Source organism: Phacochoerus africanus, chromosome 7 (genome assembly GCF_016906955.1).
Source record: "Phacochoerus africanus isolate WHEZ1 chromosome 7, ROS_Pafr_v1, whole genome shotgun sequence".
NCBI lineage: Eukaryota > Metazoa > Chordata > Mammalia > Artiodactyla > Suidae > Phacochoerus > Phacochoerus africanus.
The window spans coordinates 48,785,084-48,802,386 of NC_062550.1; positions in this window are offsets into that span (position 1 = coordinate 48,785,084).

Sequence of the window (17,303 nt, forward strand, 5' to 3'; positions counted from 1 at the left end):
AGAAGTATAGAGGATTTCTGAGGACTGGAACAGTATAATGAGTACTCCCACCCAATATTTTATCTCCAAATTCTTTGTTTTTGCGTAATAATGGATGTGCTTGCCATTCTTGTTTGGGTGCCTCATTTCAGTGTTCAGAACTGCTACTCAGTGCCAAAGCAAGATGGTTGATACCAGAAGTTCTTCTACATATACTTTTTATCTCCCCAAAGAAGAGAGCTCAAGAAAAACTCACTTTGACAAATATTTAAAATAGATAACATCTGGAGTTCCCATCATGGCTCAATGGCTAACAAATCCGACTAGGAACCATGAGGTTGCTGGTTTGATCCCTGGCCTTGCTCAGTGGGCTAAGGATCCAGTGTTGCCGTGAGCTGTGGTGTAGATTGCAGACGCAGCTTGGATCCTGTGTTGCTGTGGCTCTGGCCTAGGCCGGCGGCTACAGTTCCTATTAGACCCCTAGCCTGGGAACTTCCATATGCAGCGGGTGCAGCCCTAAAAAAGGCAAAAAGACCAAAAAAATAAAAATAAAATAAAATAAAATAGATAACATCCAACCTTCCTTTCTGAACTCCAGGCTGACATGGTATTACCCTCAGCCTCCACACTCAGATCTGAGTGCCCTTGAAAGAGGTAAAGTGTTGATGTTCAATTCTGTATTTACAAGTATTAACACACGTGGCGGGAGCCTTTACAATCACTCATGCTGAGGTCTTGGACCATTTGAGCTCTTCCTTCCCTGATACCCTATCAAGCTGCCAAGAACCAGCATGGACATGGTTGTCAAGCATTGGCAGGAAACCTGCCCTGGTGGAACCCTCACACTGAAGAGAAAAATGTAAAGATGAGCAAGTAAAATGGGAGGCTAACTGACTTTTTTTTTAGACATGCTTTTCACTGTCCACAGAGAAACCCAAATACCTAATGTTCAACACTTCTGGCTCTAAGTTGATTGTTTTAGACCAACGGCTTCAAATGACCACATTCTACCCCTCTTCCCCTCTCTCCTTTTTCATCCTTTCCTCAAACCCAACACATTGGAGGGAAAACCCTCACAGTTTCTGTGTGACCTGCAGGAATGAGTCCTGTCAAGTTAGTTCCATTTTCCTAATGTGAGTTGTTATAATAAATTTAAGAGGCCACCAGAGTCTTTTGAGTTAGGAACAAATCGCAAATCATTATAGCACTACACCTATTTCTGTTTTATGACAGCAATAAATCAAAAGCAGTCTCACAGTGCAAAAACCAGCTACAGCAGTCACTAGTGCCAGGCTCCTGGAGATGCCAATGCCCAAACGTCTTTAGCTTTGCAGTGTATGTTTTGGCTCCTAGAGGCTTAATTTTTCAATTAAGGATTTAAAAAAAAAAAGTGTGTGTGTGTGTGTGTGTGTGTGTGTGTGTGAAAAAGAGAGAGAACAGAGTCAGGTAAATGTTACAGGCCAGACAATGAGACTCTTGTTCTTTATGAATTTTATTTATTTATCTTAGCTTTACTTTTGTGTTGATAGGACTTTGAAAGGAGTTTTGGATATGGAGTCCAGCCAAAGAGTGTTTACACAGAATTTAATATGACCTTGATTATAAATGAAATGCAAGTCTCCTGAAGATTCTACATATGGCTTGGCACCATGAAGGGCTCTAAAAGTCTGCTCAGAAATCACCTCCCAGTCGTGCTTCCTAGGAATTGGTTAGGATTCCAGGTGACTTTGAAAAATATTTCTTGCATGATTCGAGGAAGTTAGAATAATTTAGGAAGAAGCTTGGTATTTATCTATCATTTAAAGTTGGTCTTTCCTAGTAGGTAATTGAATTTTTTTAAACGCCATCATTTTCTATTAATTTGAGCATTATACTTCAGAGAATATTTTTAGTTTTACTTATTTCCTGAAATAAGTTATCCTTTATTACTAATTAATGGAAAAGCAATGAGAGCTAAGGTTTTAAAACAATGAATCTATTTCTCATGGTCCAAGAATAAGCCTAGGTGCTAATCTTTTAAATGAATTAATGCGAAAACATCTTTGGGGGAAAAAAAATCACCTGAATTTTTTTTAAGAAAGAAAGTTACACTGAAATTATTTCATGCTTTTAATTCAGGGACCACCAAAAGTTGTATTAAATATCTCTTTATTACATGTTCTGTTAGACTAGTCTCACTCTGATCCATAATCAAAATCAAAGACATATCTTGGGTTGCTTCCTCCTCTTCATCCTCATAGCAATGGTAGCAGTCACCTTCTTCTCTAATACCCCCCCCCCCCCTATTTCCCAGTGCAGACCATTGCCCACTCGGGCAGCATTTTCACAGCCTCCTCTCCAACTGCTTTTGTCTTTTGCTATCCTTTCGTTATTTGTACAAAGCAATGTCAGATTAATCTTTCAGTTTTAGAAACTCATGAAAACTCCATTTTCACCTTCTTATTCCCTTGATTATTTAAGAAGATCCAATGAGAGTTCCCACTGTGGTGCAGTGTGGGTTAAGGACTGGGCCTTGTCTGTTGTTGGGGCTCAGGTTTGATCTCCAGCCTGGTACAGTGTATTAAGGATCCTGTGTTGCCATAGCTGTGACGTAGAACACAGCTATGGCTCCGATTCAATCCCTCCTGGCCCGGAAAACTTCCATATATGTTGGGTGCAACCAAAAAAAAAAAAAAAGGAAAAGAAGAAGACGCTTCAATGACTACCCATTTCCTGCTGAACGGAAGCACACCATCACCTAGGCCCCAGAGTTAAATGAGTCAAAAGGAACCATCACAGTAGAACTCAGACAGACCACGGAGAATGTTCCATCCTCCTGGGCTGGTCTTCGACATGTTTTTAGATACATTATATTTATTAGACTTTCAACTAGCCCTTGGAAAATTGATTCATTCTAATAACACACACAAAGACAGAAACTAGGGCTTCGTTGATGAATTTGTACTGGGGCAACCACCAGCAGGCCTGGGAACAGGACTGGTCAGAGGTGAACCAGGCACTCCCTTCCTGGTGAGTGGTTGCTCCAGGGAGACTAGACTATTTATCAGTGGGTGTGTGGGGAGCACAGGATCGGAAAAAGGAAATTGATTGTTGCCTGAAGGAAATATGCGTCACACACATACAACCCAACATTGACCTTCTCCACCCAAGGGATAGGTCAGCCTAAGAGGGAAATAGAACTACCCTTATCATTTAAATTAAAGCACTGCTCTCCCAGGACAGTGATGGATCATCGAGGATGGTTTTTTTTCTTATTGTTACTACGTATTTATTGGTGTTAGTTTTCTATACCTTAAAGGGGGAGAAAAAAAAAAAAAACACTACTGGTTTTCCAGATTTTTGTGTCATTATGGCATCTCTTTATAACATTACTGCACACAGCCTTCCTTTCATTTTAGGCTTTCTTCCTAATCAGGTAAGAGTTCATAAATAACGTATCCCTAAATTGCAATATAATGTGGCTTCTAGTCAGTCATTGCCTGTTGTCAGCTGATTGTGCCAATTCTGCTGAAACTAACTTCTCAACCTTGTCTCTCAATATCTGGGTTTACCTGTCTTTCATACTTAGATCCCTTATCCTACTACCAAATGGACCTGAAACCCACTTCCCCATCATAAGCCATTTTCCCTCCTAATAGACCCCTACCAAGATTCTATCTACCTCCTCTGCATTTGTTGATTCAATAATTTTTCATTCAGAGCTTGCTCTTTGCCTTGCCTCCCTGGAGTGAAGGTGTCAGACCAATAATAATAATAATATACAAATAATTCCAGCATGATTTGCTAAAAGCTGTAATAAGAGGTAGTCACTATGTGTGGAACAAATACTGAAAAGACATGATTTACTTAATTTGGGGGAGTCACCCCGTGCTTTATAGAGGAAGTGATACCTGTGACCTCTAAGAGTGTGATAGGAATAATGCCTCCTGAAGATATCTACACCTTAATCCCCAGGACCTGTGAATAAAATATGTTACATGGAAAAAGAGAATTAAGAGTGAAAATAAGGAGTTCCTATCGTGGCACAGTGGAAACAAATCTGACTAGGAACCATGAGGTTGTGGGTTTGACCCCTGGCCTCGCTCAGTGGGTTAAGGATCCAGCATTGCTGTGAGCTGTGGTGTAGGTCACAGATGTGGCTCAGATCTGGTGTTGCTGTGGCTGTGGTGTGGGCCGGTGAATACAGCTCAAATCAGACCCCTAGCCTGGGAACCTCCATATGCCATGGTGCAGCCCTAGAAAAGACTAAAATAAAATAAAATAAAATAAATTCACTAGACGGAATCAGTAGCAGGATAATGGAGGCAGTGAGGTGGAAGACAGAGTGGTGGAAATAAACACCACAGAAAAGTATAAAGAAAAAAGAATGAAAAGAACTGAGGAGATTCTAACAGACCTCTGGGAAATATTAAATGTACCAACATCTGTATCATAGGGAGTCCAGAAGGAGAAGAGAGAGAGAAAGGGCCAGAGAAAATATTTGAAGAGATTATAGCCAAAAATTTCCCTAATCTGGGAAGCGGCTTGGATCCTACATTGCCGTGGCTGTGGCATGGGCCGGCAGCTGTAGTTTCAGTTGGACCCCTGGCCTAGGAACCTCTATGTACCTCAGGTGCAGCCATGAAAGAATAAAAAAGACAAACAAAAAAAAAGTGAAAATGAAATTAAGACTATCCTGGATTACCTGAGTAAATCCAGTGGTGTCACGAGGAGCCTTAAATGGGGAAATAGAAGACAGAAGAGTCAGTGTCAGTGACATGATAGAAGAAAAACTCATATCGCTGAATTTCAAGATGGAAGGGGACCACAAGACAAGGAATGTGGGAACCTCTGAGCACTGAAAAAGGTAAGGAAGCAGGTTCTCCCCTTCAGAAAGGAATGCAGCTCTGATTTTAGCTGACACTTTGATTGTAGCCCAGCAAGACCTGTCATGGCCTTCTGACCTCTGGAAGTATAAATACATTTTACTGTACTAAGCCCCTAAATCTGTGGTCATTTGTTATAACAGCCATAGAAAACTGGTACAAAGAGTAAGTAGGATTTCGTGGGAGACAGGAGCTAATGAGTGTCTTGCTTTAAGGTACATGGTATTTAATTGAGTACTTGTGACTAGGCATGATGTCGAGAGCTTTTCTTTCATCAAGCCACAAGAGGTCCTTTTGTAGAGTGAAGGATTATTAGTTGCACTATCAATAAAGAATATTAGTGAGTTAGGCTAGAAAAGGAATCAGTTGATAAACGGTAGCAATAAGCATTGCTTATTAAGCAATAAGCATAATGTAACTATCTTACATTATGAATTAAAGAGGTTGTACGTTTCAAACTGGGAAATCAAGCGTGATGATGCAGTGATCGTAGTTGGTGTAAAATCTCTCCTCTAACCTACAGTTCCAACTGCCACCTTCACAGTCACACCAAGAGGTTCCTTTTGCACCTCACATTCAATAGCTTTTTGAGTAAACTCATTATCTGCCTCCTGCAAAATCTACTTGTTCTTCAGATTGCCCTATTTCTTCTGTTCACAGCACCACTGTATTGTTAATAATCCAAGCTTGAGATTTCCAAATCAACCCACCTCCCAACCTCCCTGCACTCAATTCAACTAGTTATCATGTCATATAGTTCCATCACAAGTTTCTACTCTCCTCCTTGTCTTTCACCTTCCTGATGCCACCCCTAGGTGGGCCATTTTTAACCTCAAACCATTATGTTTGTTCTTTTTCCCAATGAGTCATGAATTTCCCTTCCCCTCATTATACCTTCTCCATGAACTTTCCTTGCTCTTTTCTTTCTCTGAACTCCTGCAACACTAATTGTTCTTCAAAACACTTGAGACTTCCTGAGAGTATGTCCTTACTCATGTTTCTCCATGCCCTCTTACTCACTCCTTAGCTCACCACTGCTGATCTCACTAGTGTTGGCCATTCTATTGAACTAGCTTTCCCTGAAGTCAGGGAAACTGACCTTCTATTTACCAAATTTCAGGATCTATTTCAAGCCTCCCTTAACTTGACCTCTTTGCGATGTTGACATCATCGACTACTCTTTTCTTTCTGAAACTCTTTTCTTCCTTTGATTCTAAACTCTACTCTTTCCAGTTTCCTTTCTTATTGTTTTACTAATTATTCTAAGTCTCCTCTAATGACTATCCAGCCTCTAACGCTACTTCCCACAGTCCTAATCTCAGCCCTCCTAATTCTTCATTATATTATACATCTCTTCTCAAGATGTTGAATACAAGTATAGTTTGGAGAGTGGAAAAAACACTGTGATTTCTTAATCCTGATTATTGGAATTCTATCTGTATAAACGGATTTCATGTATCTGCTTTGTGCTCAGTAGCATACTAAACAAAAAGAGACTTCAAAAGGGATGAAGATATATTTTCCATCTCCTGAAAGCTGATAAACAAGTTAGAAAGATGCAAAATCAATATATAAAAATTTTGAGAAATGACCCAAGGGAGGATTAATTATTTTGCCAATTGACAATGACCCTGAAAAACGATCACTGAATGTAGCTACTAAATATGTGTTTATTTACTAAGTAAATATGATGATAAAAGAATGTCTCTGGGAGTTCCTGCTGTGGAGCAGTGGGTTAAGGACCCGACTTTTGTTGGGAGGAAGGGGAAGGGAATAGGATGGACTGGGAGTTTGGGGTTGTAGATGAAAACTATTATATTTAGAATGGATAAACAATGAGGTCCTATCCTATGGCACAGGGAACTATATCCAGTCTCTTGGGATCGAACATGATGGAAGATAACATGAGAAAAAGAATGTATACATATATTTATGACTGGGCCACTGTGCCATGCAGCACAAAGTGATACAACAATGTAAATCACTATACTCTAATTTAAAAAAAAAAAGAAATTCAGAGCTCACATTTCTTATTATTGTACAAATAAGAAGTTTTTGTTTTTATATAAGATAATAATCTTTCTCCTTGGGCAGAGGGAAAGAAAAAAAAATCTACATGTCAGTGCCATCTGAAATTCTGGTGTAAAAGTTGTAATAGACATAAACTATCACCCTAGGAATAGATGTCATAGCTGAAGCTTTGTGAATTAAACTAGAAAAAAAAATTGTGAACTACAAATACCTCAGAAATGGTTTCCCTAATATACTAAATCAGAAAAAAAATTTCCTCATGACATGTTTATTCTTATCCCTGGCCAGTCAATAAATAGTATGAAATAAATTTTTACCCTGTTCAAATCCAAATTATCCACTAAAAATTCACTCCAGGTGAGAATTGATAGATTCATCCAATATAAACTTTACTACATCTCTCTCTAGGCACAGAAACAAGACTGGATATTAACTCCCAAAGAACAGTCAAATGTAGAAACAGACTGATATATACAAGGGCATCTGATTTATGACAAAGATGAGACCACAACATAGTAAGAAAAAGATGATCTTTTCAACAAGTGCTGCCTGATTAATTAGATCACTATAAAGGAATAAAGTGTTTTTACTCCTATCTCAATCTATTCCCAAATATAAATCCCAAGTGAATTATGAATTATGTATAAGAAATACAATAAAAAAGACATTAGAGAACAATATAAGTAAATATCTGTATGATTTTGGAGTAGTCAAGACTTTTTTAATAAATGCAGAAAGCATTAAACATAAAAAATGCTACATTAACCAAATTAAAAGTAAGTTCTATTTCCTTTCAGAAGATATCATTGAGGGAGAAATAAGCAGCTAATCAAGGGGAAGAAGCTCTTCACAATACATATATCCAATAAAAGGCTCATTTCAATAAATATAAATATCCATAAATCAGTAAGAAGGAAACTGACAAGCTAAGAGAAAAACAGAAAAGACTTAAGCAGTCACATTATTAAAGAGGACATCCTAAATGGGCAATAACCATCTTCAGTGTGATAGATCAAAAAATGGCTCACTTCTTCCATCTCTGTCTCCAGGACCTTTGCCATGTTTCTTTGTAATACTGACTGACTCTGGATCTAAGCTAGGCTGTGTGACTCACTTTGACCAATGGGATATTAGCAAATGTTATGCAAACAAAGTTTGGAAAAGCACTTGCACAACTGGGCTTGTTTGCTCTTGCACCTGTTCCTTTTCCATGAGAATGCTGGGGCTAGCCAGCTGGAGATCAGTAACCCCAATCACTCCAGCTGCAGTCAGCCTAGGTCAGCTGACAATCAGCTGACACTCCCAGGCTTGTGAACAATACCAGCCAAGAACAGCAGAGCTGCCAAAACAGCCCCCAGCTGACTCCACTCTTGGGATCAGCACATACTTATTGTGGAACACCACTGACATTTTGTGGTTGCTTATTATACAGCATTATTGGGGCAATAGATAATTGATACTATAAGTCATGAGAAAGATGCAAATAAAAACTCTATGCAGTACTACTTCCTATATACCAAAATTGCTGAAATGAAAAATAAGAAAAATCTCAAGGGCTAGCAAGAACTTAGAGCAATCAAAACTTTTATACAGGATTGATAGAAATATAACATGGTTCAGTCCCTTGGCAGTATTTATTGTAGCTGGGCTTCTGTATACCCTGTGATTCACCAGTTCCACTCCTAGGTCTATAAAAAACAGCTATATGAAAAGTACAGCTGCATGAAAGCAGAGCATTCCTATGAAAACTTTTGTAAACTGAGATGACATAAAGAGGAAAAAGCAATTACCTTAGGACAAATGCTGCTAATGGATGCACAAAATAAATCAAGATAAAGTACAGATGTTCATAAAATTCAAACTTGATGCTGAGATGCAAACTATGCTTCCCAGGGAAAGATCTATGCTCACTGTCCAGGGTGTATCTTGCATCTATAATATCTTGCTGCAAAACAAATGCTGAACACTATTTTCACTTGTCTTATTGAAGTACAGTTGATTTACAATGCTGTGTTAGTTTCAAGTATACAGTAAAGTGATTCAGTTATATGTATTTTCAAATTTTTAGATTATTTTCCACTACAGGTTATTATAATATATTGAATATAGTTTTCAATTTTTGCCTTTTTTTGGAAAAGCAAAAATCCTCTTCAAATTTCTTTCAGCTACCAAAAACATAATATTAAGTAAAAGAAGTCAGAAAAGAGTATTTATTGTGTGAACACATTGTGTAATAAACAAAGACAGGAAAAGTTAATCAGAAATTAGTGCAATTAGAGTGTGGAATTAGAATAACTAGGAGTGTGATTATTCATGAGTGGGAATAGATATTGGAAGGAAAGTAGGGGGCATTCTGGGGTAATAGTAATATTCTCTTTATTATTTGTCTATGGTGCACTTCCACAGAAATCCTTTACTGGCCGTCTCTTTCCCTAGCCCAACTAGCTTTCCTTCCTGAGCAGCAGTTGACAAACATTTTTGGTAAAGGAGCAAGTAAATATTTTAGGCTTTGCCAACCTAATAGTTGAGTTGCAACTACTCAGCTCTGCTATGGCAGCACAAAAGCAGCCATAGACAATATGTAACTGAATGAGCATGACTCTGTTCAAATAAAACTTTATTTCCAAACTCAGGCAATGGGCCAGGTTTGCCCGGCAAGCTGTCTTTTGCTGACTTCAGCTCTAGAGGCTGCAGGAAGCCAGGTAAGCCCCATAAGGACAGACAGAGGCAAGGTGTGTGATTATTCTGCACTGTGTCCCCTGGCCCTGGTATGCAGTCATTGATCAAAAAGCATTGATTAAAAGATGAGTACTTATTAAAATATCTTCTTCAAGATATTACTACTTTCTCACTAAAGTTTATTCAAAGGAAGAAAAGGAGCTAAGTTGAATTTATTACCAAGAGATTGTATAAAAGGCAAATGGAGAAGAGAGGAAAGGAAATGTGTCTTTGGAGAGGAAATGAAAAGAATCATCCAAAAGGAATAATTTACAAGCCTGGTAGGGTCGTGAGGACTTTATAGTTAGTAAACAAGTAGACGAAAATCTACCCCTCTGCTCTCCAAGTTCTTTGGATTCTTTTCACTCAAGGGGAATGGTATTGAAGGTCTAGGACAAGTGAAATTTCTCACAATTAGAGGATTGTGAAGCATTATTTCTTCAACTTGAGGTGATTCTTTGCTTTCAGGGTCAACTCCCTTACCCCATTCATCCTTCTCTCTCTGAAAGTGATCCAGGGCAACTCTGTGTTCATTCTCTTGACATTCTGCAAATAGAACAGAGCAGGACATTAATGAAGAAAGAAAACAGCTTTCCACTTATTTTGCTTTCAAAAATATACTTGGAATGGCATGTGGCAGAGTTGTACTATATCAAAGAAACCATAATCCAAAAGACTAACCCTTTTTAAATGATAACCAACTGCATTTCGTGTTTTCATAGAATTACTTTATTTCTGTAAAAAACAGAATTTCCATTTTTTTCCAATAAAGGAGCTGAGTTTCTAAAGCTTCCTGTGGTCTATTTACATTTCCTACAGTAACCTTCTTAAGCAACAGACCAAGGAAAATATGAAACTTTTTTAAAATTTCATTTTCCCTTTTTAAAGGAGCCTCTATATTTTCCTGACCTCACTGAAAGCCTCAGAGACAACATCAATTTCCAAATATGAAGCAGCAACAAATTAAGATATGCCTCTTTAATACAAAAATCCACATCAGATTTCAGATATACCAACTCTGGCTATGTTCTATGCATTGATTATAGGTGTTCCTTTTCCATTTTTCCATTTTTTTCTCTCAAAACTATTCAGCAAAACAGGATAGTTAAAAGAGTCTAAATTATTATAAGAACAGAGTCTCTAAAGTGAATGTAAATGGGCAGATACTGTAAATGGGAAACTTATTACTAACTATTCAAACAAGATGTTTTCATAGAACATAATTAAATGCTATTATTACACCTAAATTATGAAAAACAAATTTTTAGTATTATCAAGTATTCAATGTTCTAATTTCCCCAATTGTCTCAAATGTTTTTTCTACAATTTGTTTCTTCAACTCAGGGTCCAAATAAGGTCTATGCACTGAAACTGGTTAACATCTCTTAAGCTCCTTCTGATATATGTGTGATTTTTTATATCCCTCTCACTCCTTCCCTCTCTCCCTCTTTTTTCCTTTAAAGCTATTTGCGTCTCATGTTGTAGCTCCTATTTTCTGGATTTTGCTAAGTATTTTTCAATCGTGTCATTAACATATTCCTTTCTCCCCCCTGTTACTTAGACCAGAATTTCTCAATTTGGGTCTATGGACATTTTATTTTATTATTTTATTTTATTTTTAATTTAATTTTAATGAAGTATAGTTAACTCGCAATGTTGTATTAGTTTCAGGTGCATAACGAAGTGAATCAGTCATATATATAAATATGTCTATTATTTTTTCCCATGTAGGTTATTACAAATTATTGAGTAGATTTTCCTGTGCTATACAGGAAACCTATCTTTTGTTAATCATCTATTTTATTCAGTATTTTGTATATGTTATTCTCACCCTCTCAATTCTTCGCTCCCTCCAGTAAGATTGGTTTTCAAATCTGTAAGTTTATTTACGTCTTACAAATAAATTCCTTTGTGTCATTTTTTATTAGTTTCCACATGTAAGTGATATCATATATTGATCTTTCTCTGTCTGACTTACTTCACTCAGTATGATCATTTTTAGGTCCATCCATGTTGTTGCAAATGGCATGGTTTTATTCTTCTCATGGCTGAATAATATTCCATTGTGTATATGTACCACATTTTAGACTAGATAATGCTTTGTTGTAGAGAGTTGCCCTGTGCATTGTAGGATGTTGAGCAGCATCATTTACCCCTACCCATTAGGTGCCAGCAGCATCCTTCCCCAGTTGTAACAACCCAAAAAGTCTCCGGACATTGCCAAATGCCCAAGGGGCATGGGGGAGATGACCATTAGTCAAGAAAAATGACCTAGAAAACCACACTTCTAACAATAACTTTTTAAGAGAAAAAAATACAGAGCGTATTTTTCATGACCTAAAAAATACATATTAAGAAACTGGATTGGGATCCATAAAAGAAAATAGATGGAAATAACACCACAAACAGAAGAACTGGCCTGAGAGGTTTTGTTTTGTTTTGTTTTGTTTTAACAGAATATAAAGAAACACCCATTTCAACAGCAAAATTAAAATCTTTCCTGAGTTAGTAATCTGAACATAAACTTGAGAATCTCCTGGAATTCAGAGCTAATAATCAAAGGGATTAAATTTTTTTTATACAGCAAACATTTATTTCTTGAACATTTAATATATGTCAGACACTGTAATAGACACTGGAGATACAAAAATGAATAAAATTTTGTTCCAATCTCATGGTGCTTACATTATCATGAGATTGTAGACAATTACAAGTAAGCAAATAATAGACAAAGATTGCATATTTTTAACGTACTATGAAGGAAACACATTGTTGTAGTAGGGAATATTTGGACAGGGGAGAAGCTATTGTCAAAAAGACTCTCTGAGAATGATCTTCATGATAGGGATAAGACAAAAAAGTCATGTGAAGAATAAGAAAAAAATCATTTAAGGTACAGATAATAGCAACTGAAAGGCTATTAGGCACATTTCTCCTCCCTTATAAATTTTGTTCTAGGAGCAATTGTAAGGCCTTGTAACTGGAGCATGACATAAAAGAAAGAGAGAGATTGACATGAGATAAAATTGAAAATGAAGAAGACAGGAGTCAAATACTACCGAGCCTTCATAGACCTTCATAAAATGTAAAGAACATTGTTATAAGTGCAATGAAGAGATTTGATAGATTAAAATATACCAACATATATGTAATAGAAGTCCTAGAAAGACAGATGAGAAAGAGGCAGAAAAATTATTTTAAGAAAAAAAGACTGAAAACATCTCAAAGGCAATGAAAAAAATATTAATCTAAGCATTGAAAAGCACAATGGACCTAAAATAGAAAAGTGCAAAGAGATCCCTCCTCCCTTGAAACATCAGAGTCCATTTGTGAAAAGACGAAGACTAAGAGAAAATCATGAAAAAAGCAAGAGAAAAAAGACTCATCACATAGGTTCCTAGAAAGTCTGAATCTAGAGTCAATCTCTTCAATCAATGCAGGGGAGTGATAGAAGGTCAAAAAATACAGCAACAAGTAGGGCAAAGAATAGGGTGGCTGAATGGCCTAAATTTCAACAGGATTTTGTTTAGCCTTGTTTTCATTTTAGTCTTCATTTCTGTGGAAAGGGAGATGGGCTGTTTGAAAGCAATGGCAAGTAGGGAGACACGCTTACTTTCTAGTGTTGATATATGTGGGGTGTAAGAGAAAAATGTGTTTATATCCAAGAACTCATGGGAGAACTTGACCTCAGGGAACAACCTGGTTTTAATCAAGGCACCAAAGAGATAAAAGCGTTCAGAGAAAATGAATTTATTAGGGACTCTTGCAGTTCTCAGATAAAAATGATGAGAATGTATTTGTAAGACAGAAAAGGGAGATTCCATTTAAGAATTATAGGTATTCCAGAAGAGACAGGAACACAACAATAAGAGAAGAGGGAGTAGGGAGTAGGATGGATCAGGAATTTGGTGTTAATAGATGCAAACTATTGCTTTTGGAATAGATAAGCAATGAGATCCTGCTGTATACCACTGGGAACTATATCTAGTCACTTACGATGGAGCATGATAATGTGAGAAAAAAGAATGTATATATGTATGTGTGACTGTGTCACCTTGTTGTATAGTAGAAAATTGACAGAACACTGTAAACCAGCTATAATGGAAAAAATAAAAATCAATATTAAAAAAAACCTAATAAAATAGAGCAAGTAAGAAAAATGTCAAAGAGTTCCCATCGTGGCTCAGCAGAAATGAATCTGACTAGTACCCATGGGGACACAGATTTGATCCATGGCCTCACTCAGTGGGTTAATGATCTGGTGTTGCCATGAGCTGTGATACAGGCCGCAGATGCAGCTCAGCTCCTGTGTTTCTGTGGCTGTGGTGTAGGCCAGCAGCTACAGCTCCAAATCACCGTCTATCCTGGGAACCACCATATGCAGTGGGTGCAACCCTATAAAGACAAAATAAAATTAAAAAAAAGAAAAAATGTCCTTAATTGTGCAAATATTTGAGTATACAAGTTAAAAGAATTCCTGAGTTTCATGTAAAATAATAGGCAACGTTGTGGGGGAGAAGAGGAGGTGGATCTCACACGAAGATAAGTTTTAGAAATGTACTTTTATGTAATTTAAAGGAAAAGAAAAAAATTCCAAGCTTCCAGAAAGAAAAAAGAAAGTTTATAACATAATTTCTGTGATTAAATTATAATAAATAACTTTAGAAGGTGCTAGAAAGATAGTGGGTTTATCTTTCCACAGAAATCTCATAAAGAAAGTTTAGAGCCATTAGCATTTATATCTGTGAAGTCTAAACATCACAGAGGAGTTCTAGTAATTGGTTACAATTAACTTTGTTCAAGAGTATTAGCCTTTTGCAGTGCCCTTTGCGGCTCTGTGGTAACGGCTAGGATCTATGGGCATTGCTGTGAGCTGTGGTATAGGTCACAGACACAGCTTGGATCCTGTGCTGCTCTTGTTGTGATGTTGGCCAGCAGTTATAGCTCCAAATCAACCCTAGCCTGGGAACTTCACATGCTGCAGGTGAGGCCCTAAAAAGACAAAAAAAAAAAAAAAATTAGCCTTTCTTTTCCTGTCACCAATAACCAGTAGCATTGCATGATGCCTTATATGTATTCTTATTACCATTATCATCCGCTATCATGGTAAATTATACTTGTAAAAATAAGCAGATATATTGCAAAATCAGACATTTTGTTTTGTTTCTATGAGAACTTGGTATTAGATGTCTACTGGACTAGATTCATGACCAAAAGTGCTTTGTAAATCTAAAATATGTTCCCCAGTAAATATTATAAAAGAACACTCAATGTAAAAAAAATTAACATAAAAGGATGGAGGTATTGGAAACCAAATAAAACATTGTAAGGAATAAATAATGTTTGTAACTGTTATTAACAAGAATGGTAATGATGATATTTTCTGGATACTTAAGGGCTGGACAACATTCTAGCACTGTTCTAGGTTTTTTGCCTATATTATCTCATTTCAACCATAGATCAGCCTTATTCTGTAGATGTGGAAACTATTAAAGACACACAGCTAGTAAGTGATGAACACCAAACACAAGAACAAGGAATGTGATTCCAGAGACCACATCCCCTGATCATCGGACATATTCTTTCTAACCAAAATCTGATTCCTTGATAATTAAAAAAAAAGTAGGATTAAATATATATCTATTAAACTCTATTAAATATATATCTATTAAATATATCTAATAAAATATATATCTATTAAATGTTAGAGACATAGTTTAAAATAATACTTCTACTTTGCACATCATGCCAAAAGATTAAAGAAAATAAATTGTTGTTTATGTAACAACAACAAAAAAAACTAGTGCAAATGAGCTAAATTCCACTATTAAAAAAATAATTAAGAAATACTCTGCTGGTTTTCTCTGGATAGATGTCTAGGAGTGGGATTGCTGGATCAAATGGTAGTATATTACTCATCCATAAAAAAGAATGAAATAATGCTATTTGCAGCAACACAGGTGGACCTAGAAACTATCATACTAAGTGAAGTTTGTCAGTGAAAGACAAACATCATATGATATCACCTGTATGTGTAATTCCCCCCCCCCCAAAAAAAAGGTAAAAATGAACTTATTTGCAGAACAGAAACAGACTCACAGACTGAAAAACTTATGGTTACCAAAGGGGACAGGTTGGGGGGTAGGAGGGATAGACTGTGGGTTTGACACTGGTATATGCACACTGAGTTATATGGAATGATTAGTCAATGGGAACCTGCTGTATAGCACAGAGATCGCTACCCAGAATTCTGTGATAATCTATGTGGGAAAAGAATCTAAGGGAGAATGGATATATGTATATGTATGACTGGGTCACTTTGTTGTACAGCAGAAATTATCACAACCTTGTAAACTAACTATATTGCAATAAAACTTTATTTTTAAAAAAGTACTCTGATGTTTCTGCTCTCATATTCCAATTCTGATGATATTTTCTAGTAGGATAGCAGCACCAAAGTGGGATGTATGTGCTGGATCATAATCTCTATCGAGGCACAGGGCTTCGTTCCCTTCTGGACCAGATGGGTGCCTGAGAACCAAACACAAGGGTAAGAATTAGAGTCCTCTGTACTCAGGAGAGATCCATGGAGTTCCCAGTATGTGTTCCTAGAAATACTTGCTAGATCTCCAGACCTCTGCAGAGCCTTCTTCACCCCCTGAAACTGGGAGTGATAATCTTTAAGTCATAGCAGAACTGGGGCAAGAGTTTTCCCCTGATGACTCTGCTAAGGGCTGCCCTTTTACCAGCAGATACACCAAAGTTCATCAGAGCATGGATAGCTGTGTCTTTCTCCATGTGTCTGTTTATCATTGTTTAATAGATTCCGGTGGCTTGATGTGAACCATAAGATACATCAAACCATGAGAAGATAAAGATTAAGTAATGACACATACATAAAGGGATTTAAAATCCAAAAGCAAGCAGAATATCTAGACTAGACTAGGAAGCCTCAGATCAAACAGAATTATGGGTGAGACAGATGATAATATTAACAAAGTTAATAATGACAATAATATTCACAATTAAGGAAATCCTTGTTACAGAATAAAATTCCTGATTTCCTATTAAAAATTTCAGTGATTGAACTACAATGGGATTGTCACTGAGCAAATCCAGATGAGAAGAGATCCAAGTAGCCAATCACACAAGCAGTAATATGTTCAAGTAGCGTAGAAGGAAGAGAAATAGAGGGGCCATAATAAAATGAATAGTAGAGGAAAATTACCTTGATTTGATCTTCTTCAATCTACACACTGATGTTTTTCTAAAAATCAAGACATCATGATTTGATACTTATTTATCAGAGAGGTTTTTTTGTTTTGTTTTGTTTTGTTTTGTTTTTTAGGGTCCCACCCATGCTATATGGAAGTTCCCAGGCTAGAGGTCGAATCAGAGCAACAGCTGCCGGCCTACGCCACAGCGGGATCCGAGCTGTGTCTGTGACCTACACCAGAGCTCACAGCAATGCCAGATCCTTAACCCACTGAGCAAGGTCAGGGATCAAACCCATGTCCTCATGAATAATATGGAGTTTATTACCACTGAACCACAATGGGAAGAATGATTAGAGAGTAATTTTTAATTTCAGGAATAAGAAAGTATCAACTAGTGAAATTGAAAAGAAGAATATAATTTCTAAAACAATGGGAAAAACTGAAATGAATGATAGCTTTTAGAACAGTAAAATAAAAAGGAAGACAATCTAAA